Below are 14,128 nucleotides of genomic sequence, written 5' to 3'. Positions count from 1 at the left end.
CAAGGAGCTCCTGGCAAAACTCAACCAGAAGAAGGAAGTATACAGAAAGTGGAAAGGGGGACAGGCCACTTGGGAGGAATATAGGAACGTTGTCAGAGTATGCAGGGATGCGACGAGGAAGGCTAAGGCCCGTTTGGAATTAAATCTGGCGAGAGATGTCAAGGACAGCAAGAAGGGCTTCTTCAAATACATCAGTAGCAAGAGGAAGACTAGGGAAAATGTGGGCCCTTTGCTGAATGGGGTGGGTGCCCTGGTGATGAAGGATACAGAGAAGGCAGAGTTACTGAATGCCTTCTTTGCTTCAGTCTTTACTGGTCAGGCCAGCCCTCAGGAACCCCAGATCCTGGAGGCAAGAGAGAAAGTCTGGAGAGAGGAAGACTTTCCCTTGGTGGAGGAGGAGTGGGTTAGAGATCATTTAAGCAAACTTGACACCCACAAATCCATGGGCCCTGATGGGATGCACCCACGAGTGCTGAGGGAGCTGGCGGACATTATTGCTAAGCCACTCTCCATCATCTTTGAAAGGTCATGGAGAACAGGAGAGGTGCCTGAGGACTGGAAGAAAGCCAATGTCACCCCAGTCTTCAAGAAGGGCAAGAAGGAGGACCCAGGGAACTACAGGCCAGTCAGCCTCACCTCCATCCCTGGAAAGGTGATGGAGCAGCTCATCCTGGAGGCCATCTCCAAGCATGTGGAGGAAAAGAAGGTGATCAGGAGTAGTCAGCATGGCTTCACCAAGGGGAAATCATGCCTAACCAATCTGATAGCCTTCTATGATGGAATGACTGTCTGGGTAGATGAGGGGAGAGCAGTGGATGTTGTCTACCTAGACTTCAGCAAGGCTTTCGACACTGTCTCCCATAGCATCCTCATAGACAAGCTCAGGAAGTGTGGCTTAGATGAGTGGACAGTGAGGTGGATTGAGAACTGGCTGAATGGCAGAGCTCAGAGAGTTGTGATCAGTGGCACAGAGTCTAGTTGGAGGCCTGTAGCTAGCGGTGTCCCCCAGGGGTCAGTACTGGGTCCAGTCTTGTTCAACTTCTTCATCAATGACCTGGATGAAGGGACAGAGTGCACCCTCAGCAAGTTTGCTGACGATACAAAACTGGGAGGAGTGGCTGATACGCCAGAGGGCTGTGCTGCCATTCAGAGAGACCTGGACAGGCTGGAGAGGTGGGCGGAGAGGAACCTCATGAAGTTCAACAAAGGCAAGTGCAGGGTCCTGCACCTGGGGAGGAATAACCCCATGCAGCAGTACAGGTTGGGGGTTGACCTGCTGGAAAGCAGCTCTGCGGAGAAGGACCTGGGAGTGCTGGTGGACACCAAGTTAAGCATGAGCAGCAATGTGCCCTTGTGGCCAAGAAGGCCAATGGTATGCTGGGGTGCATCAGGAAGAGTGTTGCCAGCAGGTCGAGGGAGGTGATTCTCCCCCTCTACTCAGCCCTGGTGAGGCCACATCTGGAGTACTGCGTCCAGTTCTGGGCTCCCCAGGACAAGAGGGATGTGGCACTACTGGAGCAAGTCCAGCGAAGGGCCACAAAGATGATTAGGGGACTGGAGCATCTCTCTTATGAGGAAAGGCTGAGAGAGCTGGGCCTGTTTAGCTCGGAGAAGAGAAGGCTGAGAGGAGATCTTATCAATGTGTACAAGTATCTGAAGGGAGGGTGTCGAGAGGATGGGACCAGACTCTTTTCAGTGGTGCCGAGCGACAGGACGCGAGGCAACGGGCACAAACTGAAACACAGACACTTCCATCTGAACATGAGGAAAAACTTTTTCACTGTGAGGGTGACAGAGCACTGGAACAGGTTGCCCCGAGAGGTGGTGGAGTCTCCTTCTCTGGAGATATTCAAAACGCGCCTGGATGCAATCCTGTGCAATGTGCTCTAGGTGACCCTGCTTGAGCAGGGGGGTTGGACTAGATGATCTCCAGAGGTCCCTTCCAACCTCAGCGATTCTGTGATTCTGTGATTCAAGTCTGTTTCTGAACAAAGAAAAATATAGCTGTGCTTATTTAACAGCTTCTATACACATAATTTCAAGTGGTTCGAAGTTGCTGTGTTCCCTTGGTTTTCAGTGTGCTTTCTGTGGCTGCTTCAGTGGGATTTCTTTTTTTCCAAGTTGCAGCATACTGCAAATTTGTCTAGGTTAGGAGTGTTCAGCTCTGATGTGTGCTGTTTATATACAGATAGTGGGTGTTGTGCATCTCCCATAGTTATGCTGCCAGGAGTGTTGACTTTTCGGTAATGTGAACCTACAATCACAAAACTGTTTGGTTATTTGATACGAAAGAGACTGTCATAGCAGAGTGTGCAGCTTCCCCTAAAGGATCGCTATCCTTGCAGGTAACTGCTTTAAAATCGTAAGATTTGTGTGTAAAATTCTTAGTTGCTCTGGTAATCCATATAAGACCTTTGTTATTCTTGAATTAGTTTTTGTTACGCGTCTATACTATACATAGGTTTAGGTGGGAAGACCCCAACAAAAGTGTTTTTTCCCCCAGTCTTCCTGCCTAGAAGATCCCCTTCTTACAGGAGGAGCCACTGGCTGCTCCTGTCCTCTAGTGACCGTGGTACAGTTGATTTTATCTGTGAATTCTCTGCGCTCCCTTGGGATTTGGGGCTGGCATGCCATAGAGTAAGAGAATGAACAAGTCTGACACTAACTAATAAACTCATGATGGTTCATTCTTTTAATTAGTGGCAATATGAGCCTAGCTGCAGGAAAGCTTCCTTGATCGTTCAGATAGGGTCTCGGAAAACTGTCCCTAAAATGAACCGGAACAAAGTGAAGGGACTTCCAAACTAGCTTGCTGTTGAGAAGCTGCTGCACGGTAAAACATTCATTGCTTGGACACTGTAGTGTTTAGAAATGATGGAATTATCTTTTGTTAGTCTTTCAGTCAGTTCTTAGTTTCTTGTCAAATACATACGTTTGTCTGACAAAAGTATAACCTTCTGGCTAAGGCATTGGATTAGATTCTCCCATAGTTCTGCCGCCGGTGTCCCTCCCCTCTGGTTCGTCATGCCTCAGACTCGGCATCCACAAAATAGGGCTGCTAATGTGTCTGTGAGGCCCTGAGAGCTGCAACAGGGCTAGAGACTTTCAAAAACTGGTAATTCCCTGATTTATTCATAAAGCAGGCAGCACAACTCTTGAAAATTTGATCAGATGCCAGTTCCTTCAGTAGCCGCTCAATTCAGAAACCTTCTTATAGCTTTTCTAACATCTCTGAAGACTATTGGGCTTAATTAATGTTTAAGACTCTTGAATAGAACATGTTATAAAAGGGGAAGCTTCCCTAAGCTGGCGTAGGGAGGCAGGCGGGAGCTTTGCTTCAGGGAATAGGAAGGAGAAGGACACGCCAGCATGTTAGCTGAGTAAGTTTGTGCCTGTTTTCTCGCTGTAAAAGTGTCCTGTTCTTTGTGTTTTTTGAGAATTACTCTATTTGGGGTTATGAGATAACAGGGATTTTGAATTAACAGGCATCTGTGTGGAGTCCTTCACGTGGACTTTGATTTTTAGCTGTTAAAGTTCTAGTACAAAAAATAGAATGGCCTTGTTAAATTTATGCGCCCTTCACCAATATATAAATAAATAAAAAGAAGGTGCATTTCTGTGGTGTAAGTGTGGCCCAGGATGGTAAAGTTGTCATGAAAATGTTCCCAGTCAGGCAAAATATTTCCTTTTCTCCCACCTGCAAAAGCAAAATTTTAGATCTCTTGGGAGTCAAGTGGGGGGAACATTCATTTTCCCAGAGAAATATCTTTTCTTGTGCATAAACCCATTATGGATCCTAACGTGGTTGCTGTCATGATCACTGACGTTTTCCTGCATAAATAGCTTCAGTGCAACTCAGAACATTATCAGGCAGCACAAAACCTTTATCCTGTGGGCATGTTCAGTGCTTCTGGCACTTTGGAAGTGTCTTTATAAATAGATTTTTTTTTTTTCATGTTTTGAAATATTGCTTAATAAATGTATCAAAAACCCCACAAACTCCTTTCCTGCTTCTCCTTCCCAACACATACTTTTCCCTCCAAGAATTATTAATGGACCATTAATTATTAATGGTAAAATATTACATGGAAAAGAAATTGTAATAGTGAAGTAAGAATGGTGGCAGGGGTGTTTGTAAAATTTACTTGGCCAAAAAAATTAGATTGTTTCTGAAGAATTTGTCTTAGTATCATGAAGGCTGTAATTTTGTGGTTGTCTAAGAAGATCCAAGTATCTCAAATAAGATCTGTTCCTTAGAGGAAATTAGACTGAGTATCCATACACAAATAGATGAAGGTCTGGCTTCGTGGGTGGTTGTTATCTAATATGAACAGAGAATAGAATGAAATGTGGTCAAACAGTAGTTTTATCCAGCACTAATGGTAGGAAAAGTACTTTTGTCGTACTTAATAGAAAGCAGAACTTGAATACACTGATATAAATGACTGACGACTTCTGATTCAAGTCCAACAGCATTGCCTGCTGGGGAAAATACTCTTGGCAAAGAAGTTAATAGCAATGAAAGCTTTACTGTAGCAGTTAAGCTTAGTTACTCTTAGATTTAAAAAAAAGAAAAAACTCATTTTATCTCCATTTAGGCTTTTTTTTTCCCCCACTTGGTTAGAAAGGTAACAAGTAGGGCATTGAGATCCTATTATTGATGAACTTTAGATGCTTTATTCAGCAGAAGGACTATTTTAGTTTTTGTTGGAAAAGCGTATTGTCTAAATTGCATTAGATTCAAGTTTGGTTTATGACAGTGAAATTACCACTGAAATGGTATTCAAAGATGGCTCTGTTTATTGCAGCTGACAAGGTTTACAGAAAAATGTATTAGAGGATTTTTTTTAAATAGAAAATGAGGAACTTTTATCAAAATTGAGTTCTGTAAAATTAAGGGTGCCCAGCCATAGCTGGTCTTCTGGGTCTCTTTCTTTTTTCTCCAAAGAAAACCTTGTTGCAGCACAGGATATAAATAAGCAAAGGCCTAACTAAGGGCTTGCTCACACAGTGGTGTGAACTTGTAGCAATTCTACCTGAATGTCTGTCCAAATAAACAAACCTTTAAGTGGTTAAGTGGTGCTTAAACATTTGTCTCTTGAGATCACTAGGTTTTAGTAACTCAAACTGCTGTGTTTTAATCCAGGAGAATGGTGCAGATGTATCTGCTTAATTTGTATGCTTAAAATTTTGCAGTGTCTCTGCTCTTGCTCGAGGAAACCAGTGCTCAAATAGAGAAACGTGGCCTGGTGCAGCGAAGACCCGTCCCTGCTGCGTGCGGCTGATCCAGCATGCCTCTGCCCATCAGTGCAGCTTCTTTCTACGCTTTGCTCCAAATCAAGCCTCATTTGTAGGAAAATGTTTAAACTGAATTATGAAATCGCTGCGAGCACTGGGACACAATTGGATTTTTATTGCTTTAGCTTTGGCCGTGGTCAAATGTACCCGTTTGTCAGTGGGGACCAGTAAATAAGAGCCAGTACTGACTGAGCTGCTGCCCCGTAGGCTATGGTAGCGGTGGAATTTGTGATCACGTTATGCTCTTGCTTGGTGTTTTCATCAGTGTATTATCCATAGTAACCAACTTCAAATAATAACGCTAGTTCCCAGAACATCCTTGGAATAAGTTCGACAGTTCCAAGGGGTTTTAGAAAGTGTAGCTGGAATTCGTGTGTTAGACGAAAATAAAGCTACAAAAGGAAAAAGTGACTTTTTCCTTTTCTTGAGTATGCGAAAGTTGTTGCCCCAAAAGTTTGACGGAAATAATGAAGGAAAAGACTCTTGAGCCGTTTCCTGTCTCCATCTGTTATTCACTCTAAACATTGTTGGAGCACACTGAAGTAATTATACGAAACAGAGCTGTAATATTTGGCAAGAATTACATTAACAGGAGCAATAAATGTGGCTTAAAACAAACTATTTTTGTTACTAGTCAGATTATCAATGAGTTTGGAGTCAGCCGGTACAGGCAAACTTTTTTTTTTTTGACGTAAAGAACTTACTGTGCTATTAAACTGAGACGATGTAAACAGTAGGCACGCTGGTTGTGGTGGGAACCCGACCGTTTCTTGCCAAACTCTGGGCCAAGAAAAGCGAATGCCTGAAATAACTCGATGGAGCGACAGTTATGGTGTGCGGGTGCTGGTGGCAGGGGGACCGGGGATCTCCTAATCTTGGGTCTCACTGTGAGCAGTGCTGAACTCTGTCTTCTCGGAGACAGGATTGTTTGCCTGTTGAGTGGGCAAAATAAAAATAGCCTACCTGCAAAGCAAGCGGGTTTGCTTTTTCTTTAACTCTAGTCCCAGTTTGTCTTATGACCTGATGTGGAAACAGTCTCCTTTTCCCACTGTAATTATCTGAGCTCTTAGTACCGCTGAGCCTTGCATTCAGTGTTAGAAATTAGTGAGCTCATTAGCTGAGAAGATTGTGTTTCTATATCTTATGTATATCTATATTTTTATGTCCATCTATCTGAATTAGTTGTATTTTTAAGCTGAAATCTGTTACTTCTTGGTTGCATGTCTCCCCTACCTCCTCTCCGAGTGGAGGAGAAGGGAGGGCCTTGTCTTAAGCTCTTTTGGCTGTTTTGCTTAATGCATCATTACCCCTTTTATCTGTCTCCTATGTAAGCTGGCTTCCTTTTCAGTTTTCCTTCATGTAGGTGTTCTCCCCTGCATCTAACACTTGTTTCTTTTCTATTTTCTTTCTGGTAGGACTATTGATGTGGGGTGCAGTATTTGGATAATAGTGACTCTCTGATGCTTCATTTCTCTGATGATATCAGTACTTTAGGCTTAGCTTTCTGTTTAGCCTTTCGGACTGTCTCTGCACACTGAGCAGATGTTTCTATGGAGCTGTCCGACCCTCAGGTCTTTTTTTCTGTATGGTTACAATTGGTTTGGGGTTCGGCAGAGTGTGAGCAGCTGAAAATATTACCCCCAGTATATGTTACCCCCACTCTTACAACAAACACATTTCGTCTGCCGTTGTTCTGCTTCTGACTTCCTTCCTAAGCCTGAGTGGCTCAAGGTGTACTTGGCTGCGTTTGGTTTTAACGGAGGAACTTCACCACCTCTGCGCCAGGTGAATGGTACCTTACAGACTGACTGAAAACTCTTGTTACGTTCCATACGTGCAAGTCGATGGCATTACTCTAGATGCTTTCTCAAAAATAGCAACCGACTGAATGGCCGTCCTGGCGACGGTTCAAAATAGCAAATTACCGTTACAGTAAAAATACAGCCCAATCATATTTTACAGCAGTAAGAGTATCTAAATGTGCTGTATTTGCAAATAAGCCTGGAGTCTGTTCGTTCTTAGCCATTACAGTCCATGGTGGAATATCTGTGTTGCAAGTTCTTTGGTTGCTGCTCATATTGGAATATCTATATTTCTAGGGTATTCTTTAGGGTATGGCCCTCTTACATTTCCTTTGATACCCTTTTATTCTATCATATTTCTTGTTGTAGTTATGCCTCTGATCTGAACCTCTCTTGCTTGTGCCCTGCTGTCCCCAGGCACCAGTGCAGACGTTGAGCGGCTGCCAGCCGCAGGAGATGCCACCTTCTGCAGTTCCATCCCTTTTCTGGTTTTGTGCAGATGTGCAACAACCTGATATGGTTTAGGCACTATCCATAGAAATTGGGCCAAGAGTTAATAATTTTCTGCCCTCCCCATGTAACGCTTTTCTCTCATGGACCATGTGAACCTTTAGATGTTTCCATTGGCTAGTCCTGCGACCAGAGAATTTAACTTAAGCTTTGTTAATGATTTCTGTTACCTGTATCCCTCGTGGCTTTTACAGCCTTGGTTTTTTACTATTGCAAATGACAGCAGACACAAATGCCTTCCATATTTTTGCTAAAAGCTTCTCTAGTTGTCGGGAAGGACTGCTTTGCTCGACTTCTCTGTTACGTTCATAGTTCGTGGCATAGTGCATTGCACTAGTAATGGGTCTTCTAAAATGCTGCATTGCCATGGCAATCTACCCTCCTGCTTTCCTAAAAGGACCCTCTGGGTCCCGGGAGACCTATCCTACTTTCTTTGTCTGTAGGCAGGTTAGTCCCATCCAGAGGAATTTAACCTTATTTCTGTTTTGTTTTCTCGAGGAGACTAAATAGGTTTTGTTAATGGACAGATCTTTCTCCCCTGTGGTTTAACATTCTGAAATGTTAAATCTCAGCGCTTTAAAACGTGGCTGAGGATATACGTGTGCCCAGGACACAGCAGTGAAAACTTGTAGTACGAATTTCAAGTGGAAAAGTAAAATTTAAACATAGATTATTTAAAATGAGAACCAGTGTCACAATTAAAACTGTATATTGATTCTTTGTGACTGGCAGTATTAAAAATAAAATAAAATAAGCAAGCATACTGAAGGATATACACCCAGCAGTTTGCATGTACTAATTCAGGTGAGTTCTGCTTCTTTTAAGTGATTACCTTTGCTGATCTCCCTTCAAATAGAACGAAAATTATGATCATCTGAAGAAAGCTCCTGGCTGACCTCCAGAGTGGTGTCTGTTCAAGAATTGAGTTAATTTTTAACATCAGATTCCAGTGCTCGGTGAAGCGTTTCCCCCGTGCTAATTTAGAACTTTTTTTTCATTTAAAGCAGCTAAAGGCCAAAAATCTACATTAAAGCAAAGGGCCTGTTTTGACCTGATAAATCCCAGGAAAATAAGACTTAATACTGAAATCACAGACCTTGACTGATCCATTATCCAGTTATCGAAAGAGTCTCCAAGTGCTGAATATTCTTATTTAATGTGAATGAAGGCTCAGTAGGTTAAGATGTAATTTCAGTCTTAACTCTGAATTTTTTATCTTTTAAAGCAAAGTAGTTGTTTCAACTCAGCAGTCTTTTGTAGTTTTATTGCATTTTATTTTTATTTTCAGTCAGTCACCGTGGGTTTTCTTTTTTCCCTCTCAGCAGTCTGCTCCATGAGCTTCTGGCTTTAATACTGTCTTTGAGAGAATTACTCTATGCCCGCTGTCTTACCCAGTAGCGTATTGGCAGCAAAGCAATTATTTTCTTAGTTTACTAGTCAACATTGAGTTGGCAGAAGGTGGTAAGAGTAACTAGTCATAGGAAAGCACGGTTGTCTCCTGAAGCTGCAGCTGGAGACTACTGGTCACCTGCAGAGCATTTAGTACCACCCAAGAACCTACCTATGGAGAGAGGATAAGTGTGTGTAGGCTTCAGGATGAGATATTCCATTCGTGATAATTTGATAAATGGGTGGCCTAAAGTTACCGCTTTTCTTGAAAGTCGTAACAGAGCAAGGGCGGCTGAATCTGCGGCGGCGATGCTCTGACGGCCTCATCCGAGAGGTGTGTGGTGGCAGCGCCGGCCTGGGCAGAGCCCAGCTCTGGCTCTTCGTTCCTGTCTCCCCGCTCACAGCACTAGTGCAGCGGTTTGCCTGGGTGGGTGTGGGATGGGGCTGGGGAACAAATCCGGTCAGAAAACTGAGCGTTTTTCTGTGGTGTTTGCCTGGACCAGCGTCTCGGTACGGTTCGCGTGGGGTGGGACAGACGGCTGGGCTGGCATGGTGGAAAGAGGGAGGATATTGCTGAAAGCGGTTCGCGAAACGCAAATAAAAACCTCCTCTCTTGGACTCCTCGGTGATTTCCATGCCTTGCTGAACTGAGACGGGGTGCACACAGAACGGGGGTGAGGAGGGCATAGATAGTGCAGTTAGCTACGGGTTTTATCCAGGTTGGTCGAAGCTGCTTAAATAACTGCAGAGCTGTGCTCTAGAGTCCCAAACGTTAACGTGGGGAGTGTGAACACGGGAAATCTCCTTGGGCTATACCGAAACTTTATCCCAAAACGTTGGCGTTGTAACCCAACGCGGCGAGGCTCACCAGGCTCTGCAGAAGGTCTCAGATAATTTCGGGAACGTGCACACGTGTGCGCGCGCGTGAGTCTTGTGTTAATGTGGCAAGATGCCGCGGGTGGGGGGTGGATGGGCACGTTAGCACACTCGTTGCATAATGAAATCGCTTGCAGTGGAAACAGCCTTCTCTGGTATCTCAAAGTCCCGAAGAAGAGGAGCTGAAGACAGCCTTTGGCACCTGTTACAATGTCTCTGTCCTTCTCTCCATTCATCCAGTCACTATTACACTTTATTCCTCTCCCTTCTTTAACTAATCTGTGTGCAACACTTTTTTTTTTGAAGGTGTTGCAAGACTTTCTAGGTGAATCATGCTGTATATATAGAATTTATTTAATGTTCAGATTTTGCTCTTTTCTGTACTGATGTTCCGATGATTGTTTTTTAAAGAGTATAAGACCCGGGAAGCCTTTGCTTCAGCTGGAGAGAGAAACCCATCCTCCTCTCAGAATAAACAGCAGCAATGAAACAACTTTCTCTGCCTTCTGTATATCCCAAAATGAAATTGCCTGTATACCTTTCAGAGATCCAAAAGCTCTCAGTGTCAACGTCTTCATTTTCTGTAGTAATATTAATTTGGTGTGAGGTGAGACAGCACTGTTTCCAAGCTGCATTCCTTACTAGCTTGTCTTTTAATTGGTGCAGAAAAAGGCATTGAACTAGAATAAAATTGCCTTGCTGGTTATTTTTTTTCAGGGGAGTTGTTGGGAGAGGGGCTGGACAAAATAATGTCCTTTTCAAGCTTTTCTCAAATGCTCGCTTTTTTTTTTTTTTATTTTAACTAGCTACATTTGTGCATGCGTATTGCAAAGTGGAATATATTTTTTCTGTGTTGAATTACATTCAGAAAAGGATTGGTGGAAATGCCAGGAGAGATGTAAATCTGAAATTGTGACCCCGATGCTGTATATGTGCCTCCTAGGGAATGAGTACCAGTTGTGGCAGAGGTCTCTGTAAAGCGCAGTTGCCCAAGCTGAGCTGTGTGATACCTGCTGCGTTTGTGCTTTTCCTTAAGTGAACTTGCCGAGAGGCTGGCGGAAACTTCTGCGTGCCTGTCTGTTCCTGAAATAGAAAAAGCAATGCAAAGTCCCAGGAGATCCTCCGACAGTCATGGAACAAGGTTGCCGAACGGAAGCGAAGCAGCGGCGCGGCGCAGAAGGCCCTGGCGGCGGGGGCACGCGGAGCTGGGCTGTGGGGGGGCTGCTGCACCCCCGGGCCTTGGGGCGGGAAGCGGAGCGAGGTGCCTCTTGCAGTAATTGATTTTTCAGTTTGTACGGAGCAGCGTTCGTTCCTGCCCTGCTTGGCAGTCGGGTCCAAACCGACGGGACGGGAGCGAGCTGCAGCAAGCCGAGAGGCTTAGCCCGGTCCCGAGAGCTCAGAGCAGCGTCGGTCTGGGTCAGCCCTATCGGAGGGCATTTGGGAACGTGTTTACGGGATGGAGAAACTGGCTCCGCGGCGCTGGCCCGACTGCAGGGGTGGGTAGCGATGACTACATTCGCTCATGCTTGTAGGCTTGAGGTACTGCAGTAATGAGTACCCTGGAAAGATTGCCTATGTGTATTAATTTGGTACGCTTATCTGCTTTTATTTGAATCTTCGGCCAGAAAAACAGCTTCCTGTGTCTATGGCAATGGTATATGATAGATGGATCAGCAAAAAATGCAGCTGGTGATTATTCAGAGTGGTGGGGTGGGTTTTTTGTTTTGTTTTTAACCAATATGCTACTTTAAAAATCATACAATCTGGAGACTTAGATTTTATTCTTGGTTGCTCTATTCTTTGGGCGACCTTCAACAGGTTACTCCATTTCTCATGTTATTAGCTTCTGTATTGTATAGTGCGGACAGGCTCCTTTTCAAAAGCTCGGAGGGACAAAGTACATTAACCACCGCAGGAGGCCACAGGTAACAGTGAGATCACGCCTCCGAGCTGACAGTGGTGCAAGTCTGCTTTCTTAAGCCGGTAGCTCTGTAACCTGGCACAATAGTGATACTGTAGGGGCCGCGTGCTTGGTGTTTGTTAGGGTTACAGGTCTGAATACAGGAGAACTGTAAACTGGTCATTTCTCAGATTTGCAGGCTTTTTCCAACAAATACTATAGCGCTGCCTCCATCAGTCCTGTCCCTTGAATGGCACACGGTGTTTCTGACTCCAGAAATGAATATTTGAGTAGAGGCAGATTTATCTGGGGATTGGCAGGGCGTGTAGCCCTCTACAAGACCCGTCCAGAGAAGTCTCTATCCTGAGGAAAACCAGTGGGAACAACCACCCCGCTCGTGGTCCTCCTTCGCGTGGCCTCCCGGAGCGTGACGGCATCCATAGGTTTATCCGTAGGCACCCGATAACTGCTGGTGTCACTGAGGCTCTTCATGAAATTTAATACCTGCAGTTTTAAAGCAGGTTTTGTTAGTGTAGTTCGTAGAGCTGGATGCTCTTGTGCTGTGAGATACTGTTTATGGATGACTTACTGTGTTGTGACAGATAAAAATATATCTGGATACTTTTATGGGTCCATGGTAACTGTTAGGTGTAAATAATCACTGTAATTATCATAAGGATGTTAAAAAGAGCCTGAAGAAGAGTCCTCTTAGAAGCGCATGTGATGGCCAAAATAATAAACCATCAGCTCTTTCCATGTGACAAACAGCAGCACACTCTTTTTATTTCCAGATTTGCAGCCATCCAGTGCTCTTTTCTTAGCCTGCGCGGTGGGTAATATCCCCTTGCTGTATGCAATCGTTAGAAAACAGTGATGTTTTGGAAATTAGGCATCCATATTTTGCTTCTGTGTGTATCTTTTATTACTAGCCATAAAAAATGCATATGCTAGAGAAGAATAAAGTTAGGAAGCCGGGGGGTAAGTCTTGTAATATTAATCACTGACGCTGTGTTGGCTGCTGCCTGCTAGGTTAAATTTGGCATCTTCTAATAACAGGTTTCCCCCGCGGAACTGACTCCCGTGCGTTTTTCCGAACGCACGTTGCCGTGTTGAATCCCGCTTGTGAAGCGGACTTTGGACCACCGGAGCGAGCCAGGCGCAGTCAGCTCTAATGCCACGAGGGTGGAAACGTTTCCTTTCGTCGGTGTTGATGGCTGCGGCGGGGCCTGTAAGCGGGTCGGGAGGAGAAGAGAGCTGGACGCGCTGGCGTCCCCGAGCACCGGCCGCGCTACAACGATAAACGCGAGTCGTCGAAGTGCCGTAGGAAACGGCCCCTATCTCTGGCCGGCACTGAGGGCGGCAGGAAGGAAGGAGGCCTATAAAAGGAGAAGCGTGTGCAGGGAGAGATTCACGGGGCCACGAAAGCGGGTGCAGGGGACGCGCAGCCCCGCCGGGACCCGGAGTCGTGGGGGCAGCGCGCTGCTGTGCCAGGGCTTTCGCCGCCGCCGCCTCTTACGCGAGCAGCGGTAAGAGGTTAGGACTCGAAGTCTTCCTAAATCTCCTCGCCGAGAGGACAACCAGCATACGCCGCACTGTGCTACGCCCTCCTTGTTTAGGATTAATGCGTTTTTTAATAGGAAGCTCATAATACCAATCCATAGTTTTTTGGGATGATGAAGAACATGCTTCACGGTTGCCTTGCCTAACCTCTGTCGTCTCAAATTGAGGGAAAAAATCACCGTTTGATTTTTGTAGGTTGTTTTTCCTGCTCTGAGAGAGTTGCTATGAGACCCTACTACTAAAGACAAGAGTGTCTCTTCCCCCTGCCGTGCAAGTGCAGTCTGCATCTGTTTTCCTGCTTTACGTTAAAGACCTACCAAATGATTCCTGCTTGGCCAGTTTACAGTGGTATAGCTTCCAAAAACCAGTATCTGCGTTGTATTTTCTTGAGGGGAAAAAAAATGACAATAAACAGATTTTTTTTTTAAATAGAAAGCTATTTTTTCAAAGCCAGCTAATGTTATGACGAAAATTGCCTTCACTAGCACAAGGTTACGTTAGATCTTGTTCGTTGTCTTGCATTTGTACAGTGAAAACACCCTTTGCCCCAAATCGTATCACAAGCTTTTCATATGTAAATATATATATTTCCCCCTGCTGAAAATCACCCTCAGGTAGCACAGTGCAACTGTTCAACAGCAGAATTATGCACTAACCTCGGTTATTTAAACCTAACTGTTCTCTTCGCTTTGGCTGGCTTCGGAGGGACAAGTTGTAATGTCCTGCTATCTAATCTAACAGCGCAAAAACTGGATTTTACACCCAGTAGAGGTTGTTAGTGTTCCGAAGTGTA

The 14,128-nt window shown here is 44.8% G+C and overlaps 1 protein-coding gene across 4 annotated transcripts in view; it reads left to right on the top strand.

Moving 5' to 3' along the window:
- TAOK3 (TAO kinase 3) overlaps nucleotides 1-14,128 on the top strand; it is a 101,110-nt gene that overhangs the window by 22,583 nt on the left and 64,399 nt on the right. The gene's annotated exons all lie outside the window — the stretch shown is intronic.

Source organism: Apteryx mantelli, chromosome 17 (genome assembly GCF_036417845.1).
Source record: "Apteryx mantelli isolate bAptMan1 chromosome 17, bAptMan1.hap1, whole genome shotgun sequence".
NCBI classification, from domain to species: domain Eukaryota; kingdom Metazoa; phylum Chordata; class Aves; order Apterygiformes; family Apterygidae; genus Apteryx; species Apteryx mantelli.
This window is presented reverse-complemented; position numbering and strand designations above follow the sequence as displayed.